This window comes from Solanum pennellii, chromosome 9 (genome assembly GCF_001406875.1).
Source record: "Solanum pennellii chromosome 9, SPENNV200".
Classification (NCBI taxonomy): Eukaryota; Viridiplantae; Streptophyta; class Magnoliopsida; order Solanales; family Solanaceae; genus Solanum; species Solanum pennellii.
This window is the reverse complement of record NC_028645.1, coordinates 68,747,785-68,762,491: the sequence shown is the minus strand read 5'-3', so window position 1 is coordinate 68,762,491 and position 14,707 is coordinate 68,747,785. Positions and strand designations below refer to the sequence as shown.

The 14,707-nt window shown below is 33.2% G+C and overlaps 1 long non-coding RNA gene across 2 annotated transcripts in view; it reads left to right on the top strand.

Annotated features, from left to right (window-relative positions):
- LOC107030661 overlaps positions 1–6,176 on the top strand; it is a 14,620-nt gene extending 8,444 nt beyond the window's left edge. The window contains exons 3-4 of one of the 2 annotated variants that reach the window (XR_003580293.1): positions 5,195–5,292; positions 5,894–6,176. This is a non-coding gene — a long non-coding RNA (uncharacterized LOC107030661). Of the gene's footprint in view, positions 1–5,194; positions 5,564–5,893 lie in introns of those variants that run through there. The other variant, XR_001458115.2, reaches the window with a different exon arrangement.
- Positions 6,177–14,707: the final 8,531 nt, after the last annotated feature.

Here is a 14,707-nt window from a genome sequence, read left to right as displayed (position 1 = left end):
ACTTGGATATCATTTATATTTTTCATTGATTTTATTTCTAATATTCATAACATTAGAACTCTAAATTAAATCTCAACATTATCATGAAAGGATTAATTTTCTTTTTTAATTAGAATTCTAAATTAAATCTCAACATTTACATGAAAGGATTAATTTTCTATTTTAATTAGAATTCTAATTAAATCTCGACATTTACATGAAAGGATTAATTTTCTATTTTAATTAGAATTCTAAACTAAATCTCAAAATTTCCATGAAAGGATTAATTTTCTATTTTAATTAGAATTCTAAATTAAATCTCAACATTTACATGAAAGGATTAATTTTCTATTTTAATTAGAATTCTAATTTAAATCTCAACATTTACATGAAGGGATTAATTTTCTATTTTGATTTTTACTCTTAGTTAATCGAAGGGTTGGGGGTTCGAGCCCCCACAACCCCTTTGATTTTTAGAATTAAATTTGCTACAATAGGGCTGTGAGGTGGTGGGTTCGAACCCCTACAGCCCCTCTATCTTCATTTTTTTTTAAAGGGGCGAGTGGCAGTGAGTTGTGGGATCGAATCCCCACAGCCTCACTTTATTTCCTTGTTATTTCGCCTCTCTCTTCAGCGCTGATGTTGTGGGTTCGATCCCTACGCCTCGCATCTTTTTTTTTCCTCTCCCTCGCGCGTATTGGGAGGTCGTGGGTTCGATCCCCACGCCTCCCATTTACTTTTTCACTTAAATTTTTCTTTCTCCTCCCCATAGGTCGCGAGTTCGATTCTCCACCAGCCCCTTTTCCTTTGTTTTCTTTTGCGAATTTCGCCGGCCCTTAGCCCCCAATTCGAGCCCGCCAGGCACACCCTTTTAATTTTATTTGTTAAGGTGTGTCTTGGTGAGGTCTTGGGTTTGATCCCTGCAGACCTCACCCATTTTTATTTTTTTGGACGTTCAAAATTTCCAGAACTTACCTACAGCTTATCTCTAGGTTCTGGAAATTTTATTCCATTATTTTATGCATCATTTTACGGGTCCTTTTAGCATTTGTTTCTTAGACATTCATTAGGGTTCTTAAGACAAGTTAGAAGAATGATTTGGTGATTTGTTTTTAGCTAGAGGTGATAGCATTTCGACCATGTGAACATCACGCCCAGGGACATTTACTTATACATAAAACACAAGTGATTCCATGTTGTTAGCATGCTAAACGGATACTCCAAGGTCATAGTGACAACTTTGCAAACAAACATTCATGTCTATATTCGTATTTTTGAAAGATACAAAAACATAGGCACATAATCATGAGCACATACTCGAAACGAGATCGTCACCACACAGACAGTGTCCCTAAACTCTACCAGCAAACATACAAACCTAAGATCATTGGGATCTAGTGACAGGGAACATGCAAAGGGAAAACAATCCTAGTTTCGGATGAACAACGTGAACCCTAAGGGATCTCATGGGAAAGGGACCAAGAGGAAAGAAACTCATACCTTTATTGATGTTCAAACGAAGAATTTTCTGCCCAAAACTCTCTCCAAAAATCAGTCCAAGTTACCTCAACGTCCACACCACTCAACGAACAACTTCTCTTTGCCTTAACGTTTTTGGTTGCTTTGTTTTTCTTAAAATTTCATGTGAGTTCTTCAAGTGTAAAGAACTCTTAATGTATTCTCTGATTTTTGTTGTGTTTGGCATAATAGCGTGAGAGAGAGATGGAGAACGTGAGAGAGAGATGGAGAACGTGAGAGAGAGAGTTGAGAAACGTGAGAGAGAGAGAGAGAGTTATTAGGATTAGGAGACTAAATTCAAGACTTAGTCAAAATAGGAATTAACTAACTCAATAAAAATCTGATTTATTTTAAATTAATACGTGAAAGGACCATTATGCCCTTAAAATTTCAGATTTTTAATTAATAATTAAATCACCTTAAGTACCTATTTATTCGATTTTTTTGGATTGTTAGAGTTACCATATTTTCTGAAATAATTACAATAATTATTGTAATAATTCAACAATTGCTATAAAATGATTTTAAAAATGCATTTTGCTACATATGTATGTAAATCTTTTCTTTTTTATTTGTAAATTTGAAACTAATTTACTAATTTTCAAAATAATCCAAATGGTTAATGAATTTATTTTTATATTATCACATTTTAATTTTATTATTTTTACATGTAGATTGTGTATTCATGAATGATTTCTACACCTAGTAAAATGGAGTTGAACTTTTTTACTAAGTTTGTACCTAAAAATTAACTAAAGATGATAAAATTAGAAAGTTTGAGATGATTTAAATGATGTTGTGGGCTATTAAAAGAGATATTATAGTTTTTGAACATAATTTTGATGTAGCGAGGAGGATTTTTTCCGAATGTCGAGAGTGCTTTTACTGGTGTTAATGGGAAGAACGAGAAGAGATGTATTGATGGTGTTGATTTCGAAAGAGGAGGAGGATTCGGTGATGATAGTGGTGATTTTGGAGTAGGAAGATCGTCTCAGGTTCATAAGAATATTTTTTGTTCTCAAGAAACCCCATCCACTTAGAAGGATTCAATAGATTTATTGAATGCTTGAATAGAGTCTCATTCAATAGATCTATTAAATGCTTGAATAGAATCTCTAGAGAAAATTATCGCCAATATGAATGTTAGAATATAGCTTTTAGAAAAAATTATTATCATAATGTTGTCTAAGAGAGGTATCATGCTGGATATAGATTTTAGAAAAAATTATTGTCATTATGTTGTCTAAGAGAGGTATCATGTCATCATCAAGGATCTATCCCCATATACTCCTGATCATGTTAAAGAAGAAATAGATAAATTTCAAAGACATTATCAAGTGTTTAAAAACAGACATAGAAACATGTGAATGAGTCTATATTATCGAAAAATAATTGGTGTCTAAAGTTAATCCATAGTGAAGGTAATTAAAATTCATTTCAACCATCTTTGTAATATTTGTCTTGTGTGATATAAAATTGTTAGAATACAATTTTACATTTCACCATGCATTATTATCATATACGATTTCTTTTTCGATAATAACCTTATTCACCCGTCTCTTTGTCTTTTTTTTAACACTTCATAATACCTATGAAATTTGTTTCTTTTTTCTTTTGACATGATTAGGACTTGGGAGAATATGGTTGAGAGATTTTTTATGATGGTTTGACACCCCTCTTAGACATTGTAACGATAGTTTTCTCTAAAGACTTTATATCCTAACATTCAATAAATCTATTGAATCCTTCTTAGTGGTTGAGGACAAGGAACATTCTCATTGATTGGAGAAGATTTTTCTATGCTAAAACCACCACTAACATCACTGAATCCTCTTTCTTTTTCGAAATTAACATCTTTAGTAAATTATCTTTCTCCTTCACCACTAAAAGATCTATCAATATTTGGAAAAGATCCTCATACATCAAAATTAAGTGCAACAACTATGTTATCTCTTTTAATAGCCATAACATCTTTCAAATTCATTTCGATCTTATCATCCTTAGTTAATTTCTTAGGCACAAATTTAGTGAAAACGTCTATCTCCATTTCACATTGTGTAGGAATTATCCATGGATACACAATCTACATGTAAAGTAATAAACTCAAAATGAGATAATATAAAAACAAATTCATTATCTCTTTTGAAAGTTAGATTCAAAACTAAAAAAAATAAATAGGATAAACAATTACAGATATAACAACTGTTATGATTTGAAAGTTATTTTAATAGCAATGGAAGTAATTATTGCAGCAATTGCTGTAATTATTTCAGCAACTGCTAACAAATGAAATAGTTGCTAAAAATGCTACATAGCAAAAACAGTAGAATTCAACTGTTGAATTAAAGAATGATGCTTATCAAATCCTCGAAGGATCAAACAATTTATTAATCTCAATTGATCTGTTATCAGTCGCAAAAAACCATTGATTTTTTTTGAAGACACGTGTTCCAAAAACACCTTATGTAACAACCTTAAATGTCCAACACTACATAGAATAAGATCAAAACACTTGACGCACCAAAAAATAATGAAAAGAATAAATATAGACTATAATAAAATTTATCATAAAGGTTCATGGAAAGTCATAAAGGTTGGTGATCTTCATATAAGGCTTCACCGCTTGCAACAGATAGTTAATTGTAGCATTATAACTAATATAATCCTATAGCTAAGCAAAAAATGCTTCTCTGTTGACCGAAATTAAAATTCATTTTTTTGAAATAGTTGTGTTCAAATCTTTTCCACACAACTTTTTTTTTTGAGATGTTCAATCAATTCATTTCTTTTGCAACTCTTCATTTCTTTAGCAACTCTTTCCCATCATATCAAGAATTTCTTTTTGTCTTAGTTGAGATTTTTTTCATCATCATACACATCCACCTTGTTGATTTTATGTTTGACTTCCAATTTATGTTGTTTTCTTGTATGTTGCATGGACATAATTCTTATGTTGGATCCACTTCTTAATCTCATATGCACAAGAGTACTGTAGCCTCATCTCAATTTTGCAGTAACGAATTCATTTATTAAAGGGTACGGCAAAAAAATTTCTTCTATCACATACCTGCAAAGAGCTTGAAACTCAACTAGGTATAATGTAAATTTCTTTGTGTTTCTTTTTCTCCATTCACACACACACACACACACATATATATATATATTCTCTTAATAAGTGTCAAAAATTTCATTTGTAAACCCAGAATTTGCATATGGATATAGTATTAGTGTATGATAATATGTCTAGACGAAAACTGATGAATAATATTGTTTTCCTCTCAAGTTATTTGTTTTTCTCCATCTTCTTATTTGGTGCATTTAGAAAAAAATATTTTCTGTTCTGTAGGAAAGAATTACTTTAGTTAATTTTGTTATTTAAACATTTCATGAAAGATAATTTAGTTTTTTACTAGCTGATTTTTCCTTCTAGTTCATTTGGATTCTTAGTGTGGAGAGAAAACATATATATCTCCATTTGATATAGGCAGCTAAGTTGTGGCACTACACTGGATATGTTGTTGTTGGCAGACGTGATAAAGTCGAAAAGTGATCATATTTGTGGAGCTTTTTCTAGAAAAAACATCTTTCCCTCAACAATATCATGGACGTTATCTTTGTTCGTTCCTTTGTTGCTAAATTTTTGTGTTGTTTATTGATTACATAAATTTACTTGATTGTACACATTTTCTTGGATCAGGTGCTCATACTTTGTCCATTAGATATTATACGTAATATCAACACAATGGCGCTAAAAGAGTTTTGCCTCTGAAAGTGGGGTTGCACTTTTATTCACATGTAAGTGCTCTCTCATGTGTTATCTATAAGTTTGACTTGCACAGATAAATTATTAGTATTATTACTATTTTATGATTAATTTGGTTGCTTCTTATGATAGTAGTATGGCTACATTCATTAAATTCTATGTCTAGACATAGTGGTGGATAAAGCATAAGCTTGATGAGTTCTATCGAATATTTTTGATATGATACATGATCTGTGTAATTTTAAAAGTGTAATATAAGAACAAAGGTTGAAATTACTCCTTACTAGGTGCATTTAAATTGGGAATTTTGGTAGGCTTTTTCCTGGAATTTTAGTGTCGTATATATGAGATATGAGATATGACAGAGTGAATCTTCAAAACTTCAAATTTGAAATTCATTGCTTTTCCAAGTGCGATTCCATCAATCTACAACTTCAAATTTGAAATTCATTGCTTTTCCAAGTGCGATTCCATCAATCTACAAGTTAGCAAACAATTACAAATTGAAAAAGAAGATTGATACCATCAAATTACTTCATAAATTTGATATATATGCCTTACTAACTGCTGAAATTTGAGTAAACAATCGATTAAGTTTTCCTTTGGATTGTTAATACAATACTTTTATTCTAGGTGACTTCCCACTAGTGATCATTGCCCATGAAAAACAACGGAGTCATCCTTTTAATCTTCTTAATTTTCCCATTTTCTAGGGAGCTATGCTTCTCTGCATTGAGAGTTTGATCTCTAAAACTCTAAGAAATTTGATCTACATTTCAACTTTATCACTGACCTATAAATTGCAAGGGAGGATACTTTACCAGTTGTATCTAAGACCCTTTACTATTGCATGGACAATTTTATTAGTCATTGTTTGGGTTAACTTTGTTCCAATGATTTATGATCTTAGTTGGCATACTTCTATGTCAATATATCTATAAATGATCATAGTTCTGTTGTTATGCATGCATGATGCTAGGGGTGTACAAAATCGAGTCAAATCGGAAAAAAAATCGAGTTGTGATTTGGTTTGACTTGATTTGGAATTGGATAAAAAATCCAATTATATTTGGGTTGGGTTGGTTTTAACTAAAAAAAATCAATCCGAGACCAAACCAACCCGACATTATATATGTAATTTTAAAATTTTATTTTATACATAAAAATATTTACTTTGACATCATTTTAAATATTTCTTATACTATTTCATAGTTTTATCTTTTAATATATTATTTCAAGTTTAAAACTTAGAATTCGGAATGGTCCAATAAATATTATAGTTCATAGATGTTGATAATTATAATAAAACTTAAATCAAAATCAAATTAATACTAATGCAAAAAGAAAACTAATTCAACACTAAGAATGACAATAATATTGAACATTTGTTCTTTAGTTTTACATTAGTTTAGACAATTATAATACATAATCTAATTTAATTTTCCTTAAATATTTAGTAATGTAACTAATACTTATTAGACTTATTTTAGTATGATTTAGTATTTTTAAATTATGATTATTTTCACTATGACTTTACAATATTTATTTTATATGATGATTTCATTATTATTTTTTATTGAATATTTTTGTGGCATCAATGCTCATCTTAGATTTTATGTTATTTTTTAAGAAACACCTTAGATAATTATATTTTGGTTGGACTAAAGAAATATTTGGAGCTTAAGTTAATAATATGTTTGTATGCAAGTTTTACCGAAAAATCCAAAATCTGGAAAAATACGAAGTTTATTAGTTTGGTATGATTTAGAAATTTAAAAATTTGACACAATGGTTTGGTTTGGTATTTGAACAACCCGAGGTCGAAAAACCCGAAAAAATACGAACTTTATTAGTTTGGTTTGATTTATAAATTTAAAATTTTTATACGAATGGTTTGGTTTGATATTTAAAAAATTCGAACCAACCCGGTCATGTATACCCCTACATAATGCATGTGTTCATAAATGTTACGTGGGAGAGAAGCCAATGCGCAATTTTCATTCATATCTTTGAGTAGATTATGATAACACAAATGCAATTAGCTATTTCATTATAATAAAAATAATTTTTAGTGACAATAAATATATATATCAATAAAGAGTGCAAAAATCTTTATCCATATTAGTTAAATGCTATTGGATCCACTGTTACTATAGGCTTCAGAGGCATTTATAAAAAGTGTTAATTGCCGATAAATATATTTAATGGTAATTAAATTATTGATTATCGCTAAAGATCAATTTTTGGTGTATTGTATATTGTATGTTTATGATTGGGATTTGGTTGGTTCATACATTTTTCACATGATGTTAGGGTATATATTTGGTAAAATTGTTAAATTTCATACATTTACGTATTATGGTCAGGTGAAATAATTATTTTATACAAAAATAATTTGAATTCTAATAATCAAACGCATGATTCATTACTCAAATGTACCTCAAATAAGTTTAAATTTGAAACATAAGTTTCGCATATAATAAAAAACAAATTTCAATCATTAATTTCCAAAATAATAATAAATCTAACAAATCAATTGTGATTATTTTACATTGTTTTCCGAGTATATCAACAACATCCATTTATTTTCATTTTTCGTAATCATCATAAACTTATTATTTCATGTAAAGCGGTAATTGTAGTAGTACTCAACCCAAGAATGACTTCTACAACTTTTTCTTCAATTAAATAAATTAAACCACAATTAAATAATTTATGGATTTATATATGGGGGAAATTAAAAGAGGGAGAAGGAAGAAGAAGAAGATTAAAGTCTAAGTTTGTTATAATTTTATATGTAAGACTAATAACTAAATGGGTGTCATACCCAACGTAAAATGCTGATTATTATTTAGTCAAGCAAGCTGGCTAGTATTTCCCATTCCTAAAAAGGAAAAAAACAATTGCAATGATAATATCACAAGCAATTTATTTTATACCCTTTTCTTCATACTTTTTGGCAGAGGCGGAACTAGGTAGGGTTCATGGGTTCGGACGAACTCAGAAGCTTTTTCGTAGATCCTATGTTTGTACTAAAAAATTAATCGAATATTTATGTATATTAATTTGTGAATCCCTAACAAAGTTGATTGACGATTATTAATAAAATTTAGAACCCCCAAACTCTTAATCCTCGATTTGTCTTTGCTTCTTTGTTTATATTCTACATGCAAAGACAGAGCCATCTTAGGCAAACGCGATCTGGTACATATTTTTCGCCAGAAAATTATGTGATGTACTGAGAGTTACTTGTTAACTAATTAAAGCGTATATTTAATTTTGCATATCTTTTGCTAAATTTCTACCTCTGTCACTATACCTATGACTTTAGCTATATATTTGTTCATGGTCTCTCGAACATTATTACAACAATGTGGACCAAATATTTGCAGGTAGACAGGAAGTCGTTAATTAACCTATAGATATCAGCATTCATCAAACAAATATTTGCTATATAGTTTGACTTCAAAATGAAGTGATTTTTTTGGTGTAGGGAATTATTTAAGTATCAAATAAGCATGTCAATTTAGCAGTTACATGCATTATGGTTGCACCAAATAATAATTGTCATCAAAATCAAACTTCACACCTTTTTTTTATGCAAATTGGGTCATATACCACAATGAAAGAAATGGAAAAAGATAAAAGCAAGAACAAGATAAAAGCAAAAAATTTATTCATTTTATTAACATTTTAAAATTTGATTCTCACATGTATAAGTCACTAATACATGAAGTGCAGAATTTAAGAAATAAATACAAGTCTCAAGCCTTTATTTCTCAAATAGATCAAATAACTAAAGGAAGAACTAGCCCGAATGACAAATAACTATCTCTCAACAGTTCTTTGACAAACCTCGAAGATGCGAGAAGAAGAGCAATCACACGATACCAGACTAGAAACTTACACAAGTGTAGAAGCAAGGAGTGAGTACCAATTTCAGGGTATATAGCTATTAATAATTTGTTTAGAAATAATATTCTAACAATTTTCAAGATTATATATCTAAGTGGGAGGTTGTTAAGGTATATATTATCAACCATGCATTTAGAGATGGTGTATTATAATAATTGTGATGGGTAAAAGTCTAAGTGAGAGATTGTTGGGATATATACTATTAACCATATGTTTAGATATAATATTTATTATAGAATAATTATTTATTCAGTTTTAATAAGACATATATTTGTTTGTGGTGTGTGTTTACTTATATTGTACATGATTTATTGTACAGAGTTTTAATTTATACACAGAAGATTAAATCATCGATTCTTATAAGTATGAAGTTTTTTGTTTACAATCTAAGATGAAAATTGGACATGTCATCGATACGATTATAGCAAAAGATTATAAATAATTTATCTTGATTATGGGAGCGGTATAATTCCAACTTCTTGTGCTAGTACATTTTGAATGTATTGAAAGGGATCGAGTAGAGACAGTTGCTTTAGACTAACTAACAAAAACATATTCTTTAAAATGTTAAATGTACTCATAGTCTTAATCCTGATATAACTACTATGATCTGTATATATTAATTATTGTTTTTATTTATGAAAAGGTGTGATTCCTGTATGGGTTAATATGCTTGGTAGATTGGATTATAATAATATACAGGTGAAATAATAAGTTAATTGATAAAATTCATGTCTCTATATAGAGATTGATGATATGTCTTTTTGATAAGCTTATAAATTTTCATCGTGTTAAACTTTGCAAGTAGATGTATGAATTCGATACATAAAATAAGTTAAGCAGTGCTCTAAAGGAAATTAATCATTGAAGTAAAAATTTTAGTAATTTAATTTATTGATTAGTATTTGGAATCTTAACATGGAAATTACATAAGTGTTTAATGGAATTTTGAAATATAAATGGAGGAATGCAATTACGAATTTCTAGTGGAATGATTTGTATTTTTTTATGTTGAGATTAACTCAAATTAATTATTTGAAATTATTTCCATAATAGGAAGTCTCTGTAATTAATTATTTTGTCCTATAGTGCCCATATTTAACTAGAACTTAGAATCTTATTTCTAGAAGAAAAAAAAGGAAAAAATAGTGTGAGTTTTCTTGTTCAAGAAAAGAGGCGTGGTTTTTCTTCTCATTTTTGGACTTGGAAGAAATATCTATAAATAGGGTTTCTTCTAACCTAGAAAGACAATAAGTTTTCTATACGATATTTGCCCACCCAAGTACTGAGAGAGTTTTAATGTGAACTTGGATCACTGTAGAAGACCGTTGTCTAACTTGTGGATTCACTTGAAGGTCTGTCTAACTTGTGGATTGTTGGGAATTAAACACACAACACACACAAATAATCTAGAGAAAAGAGAAACGGAACACAAACGGGACACACAAGAATTTAACGTGGTTCGGTTTCCCTACTCCACGACTGTAACAGGAGGATTTTTATTTCACTTGTGCTGCTGTAGAATTACAAATACAAGGATCATATTTATAGGAAAGCCAAATGGTTAACCTAGGGTTTCAGTAATGGGTCGGGCCGGCTCACAAGCCTCCACAAAGCCCAACAATCTCCCACTTGGAGGCTTGAAGAATTTCAACTGTCATCCACTTAGAACACTTGTATGTCTAGTAATCTTTTTCAACTCTCTCCTGCTACAGCGGCCTTCTCATCAGTCAACTGAAAGGCCCGTTGAAGCTCCCCGAAGCTTCAACACATCAGTCACGGCTGAAACTGCCCTTGACTCGTCCTCGGTCCCTACCGGCTCCCACTTGAGACACGAACTGCCGGATCCTAGAACTCCCTGAGAACAAACACTCTCCATACTCAGCAAGATATTTTCTGGAGACGTATCAACAGCTGGAATACTGGTTCTCTTGACCCACTGTCTTCTAGGAGCCTTGGCTGAAGCACGGCCGGTGCTCCCACTGCCACAAACGCCTCTGACTGGTCTTCCTGAACCTTTCCTTGCTCGTTCATCCTGAATCTGACCTGTGGCTCTGGGTTTCTTTCTTGCAAAGACAACCTTCTTCTGCCCACGAGATTCTGTGAACCGGACTTTGTTTTTCTTCTGAACTGGGACGGTCACTCCCTCAGACGGTAATCCGACAATATACAACGATCCTCTTTTTGTTCCACGAGCCATGACAAGATTGCCCCTCACGACCTTCCACTGCCCATTTCCGAACTTCACATGATGTCCCTGTTCATCCAACTGCCTAACAGAAATCAAACTTTTCGTCAAGCTTGGAACAACTCTGACATCCTTCAAGGTCCAGAAACCGACTGGCGTCTTCAGCACCATGTCACCCATGCCCGTAACATCAAGAGCTCTATCGTCTGCAAGCCTTACCTTTCCAAAGTCTCCAATAACCAGATTCTGCAATGCTTCACTGCTGTGGGTAGCGTGAAAAGAAGCACCAGAATCCATGACCCAGGAATCCACATTGCTCTCCGCGCAACAGATAAACAAATCCTCGTTGACGCTGTCTTCTGCAATGTTGACTTGTTTGTCTTTCTGGCATTGATTCCTGAAATGCCCCACCTCCTTGCAGTTCCAACATGTTACACCTGAGCCATCCCGAGCCTTTGACTGACTCCTTCTTCGGTTCCTGCTCCCACTACCTCTGTTATTTCCTCTGCCTCTGACGACGTTTAGCATATCACCTGATGATTCTCCAGAACTCCTTCTTCTGACATCCTCGCCAAGAACGAGATCACGAATCTTCTCAAAGGTGAATCCATTAGGTCCCACTGAACTGGCAACTGCTGTAACCGTTCCGGACCAACTGTCAGGCAATGATGATAACAGTAGTAAAGCTTGAACTTCATCATCGAACTTAATGCCAACTGACAAAAGTCTGGCTAAGATCGAATTCAATGAGTTGATGTGCTCGGTAACTGAACTGCCTTCCTTCATCTTTGTGTTCACCAACTCTCTAATCAGAAAAATTTTGTTTGCTGCAGATGGCTTCTCGTACATGTTAGACAAGGCTTCCAAGATGCCTTTCGCTGTCTTCTCCTTAAGAATGTTGAACGCAACATTCTTGGTCAACGAGAGTCGGATAACTGACATAGCTTTCCGATCCAAAACTGCCCACTCTGCATCAGACAATTTTCCTTGCTTGTCACCCAACACTACGTCCAAATCTTTCTGAACCAGCAAATCTTCAATCTGCATCTTCCACCAACTGAAATCTGTACCATCGAACTTCTCAATTCGGAACTTCCCATCTTCTGCCATCTCAAAGGACTTCGGCAATTCCCTTAACGGCGTCTACAGACAGCGGGCGGCGATTTGGACGATGCTCACGATCTGGACGCTCGCGGCTGGATCTGAGGCTCCTCGACGCGGCGGCCAACGGAACGGCGCGACGGACAGCACACGGACGACGGCTGTTCGCACCCTGCGCGGTTCTCCTAGCCGGCTGCTGCTTGAGGTTACCCACACGGTAACGGCGGCTACTCCTCCCTGCACACAGTTCTTCACACAAGAACCCTAGGTGACAATTTCTCACAGTTTGTGTTACAATGTTGTTGAAACCTCGCTCTGATACCAATTGTTGGGAATTAAACACACAACACACACAAATAATCTAGAGAAAAGAGAAACGGAACACAAACGGGACACACAAGAATTTAACGTGGTTCGGTTTCCCTACTCCACGACTGTAACAGGAGGATTTTTATTTCACTTGTGCTGCTGTAGAATTACAAATACAAGGATCATATTTATAGGAAAGCCAAATGGTTAACCTAGGGTTTCAGTAATGGGTCGGGCCGGCTCACAAGCCTCCACAAAGCCCAACATGGATTTGATTGAAGGTATCTACTCACATTTCAAGAGGTAATTCTTGAATAGAATTTCAACAAGTTTATGTGTTCTAGCATGATTATATATGTCATAGCATAAACTTATTGATTATCTATAATTCACAACGAAAGCGTACCACCAAAATCAAACGACTTACATGAATATTCGAGTATCCGAACCTCGAATGTTGAAGTCAACCCAATGGTCAAATGTCCACAGGTTTCCAACCAGTATCTCAAATCCTCAAAAAAACTCAGAATCTAAAATCGACAATTCTCATAGATCAGATTCTACATTCTAAGACTGATAGAATCGATGAAATTCCATTCCGACACTCGAAACTCCAAAAGATATCGAAAATCACTTTTTAATAACTTTAGCCTTTAAAACTCAAAACTTACAAAATTTTCAACTTTAGACTCAAAGTTCAAAACCCTTTTAAACTCAATTATAGAAGACTCAGGGTCAATACCGAAAAGAAAAAAATGATAAATTTATAAAATTTTCCAAAAAGTGACCAATTGAGTCATTACAAGTTTGCCGGTTATATATAAGATTTATAGACCAACTCTATTTTGTTGGTCAATTGAGCAAAGAATGCCTCCCATATTTTTGGAGTTTTTATAATGTGAGAACAGAATTAGATTTTTTAAAGGGATTCTTCATTTGAACATCAATAAATGTATGGGTTTCTCTCATGGAATTCTTTCTCCAAGAGTACTTTCTTTCGAACGTTTTTAAAACTCTTGAAACTAAGGTTGTTCCCCTTCGTATGTCCTTGTCCTTAGCTCCCTAACGAATTTGTAGGAGTGGGTATGTTGTGCTGCTAGATTTTTGCATGATTGATGTGTTTAAATTAAATACAAATGTGTTTATGTGCGGAAAATCACGATAATGATCATCAAAATATGACCGGAAAAGTTGATGTATAGGCGTGTATAGGGCAGTGTTTTAGTCACTGTTTTGGGGTGTATAAGTTGTGTATTCATTGTGTATTTTATGTATGTAATGGTGTAAAATGTGATATTCATTATGATGAAGTATAGTGAATTGAATAACCATTTATAGCTATTAAAACTTATGAAAAAAATGCACCTAAAAATGGTTGGAGAAGGACAAAAATTTCCAGATTTTTGTACCCTTCAAAAGTGTCAAATTCTGAGTTTTTAAAATAAAATAAATTAAGTGAGGTCAATGGGAATCGAACCCAAGACCTCACCTGTGAAAGAAATTGAAAAAAATTAAAACAAAAACGTAAGGGGCTAGGGGGAATCGAACCCCTTAGCTGTTGTCGCGAGACACACACACAAAAAAAAAAGGTTGGGGGGATTAGAAATCGGGTGCTGGAAGAGGAAGGAGGAAAAAATTCAATTAGGTGAATAGAAGGGAGGCGTGGGATTCGAACCCACGACCTCCCAGTTCGCGCGAGGAAGAGGAAAAAAAAGGGCTGGGTGTAACGACCTGTTTAGTCGTTTTGAGCAGTAGAGTTTATTTCTGGTAATAACTGTCTGGGTCGACGGATCCCACGACGGACCGTCGAGGGTGTCTCGTTCCAAAACACTTAGATCCTGAAAATTTGAGTACTGAGATCGACTCTCTGAACTTCACGACGGAATAGCAGGACGGACCGTCGTTGGCACGACGGACCGTCACAAATCTTTCCA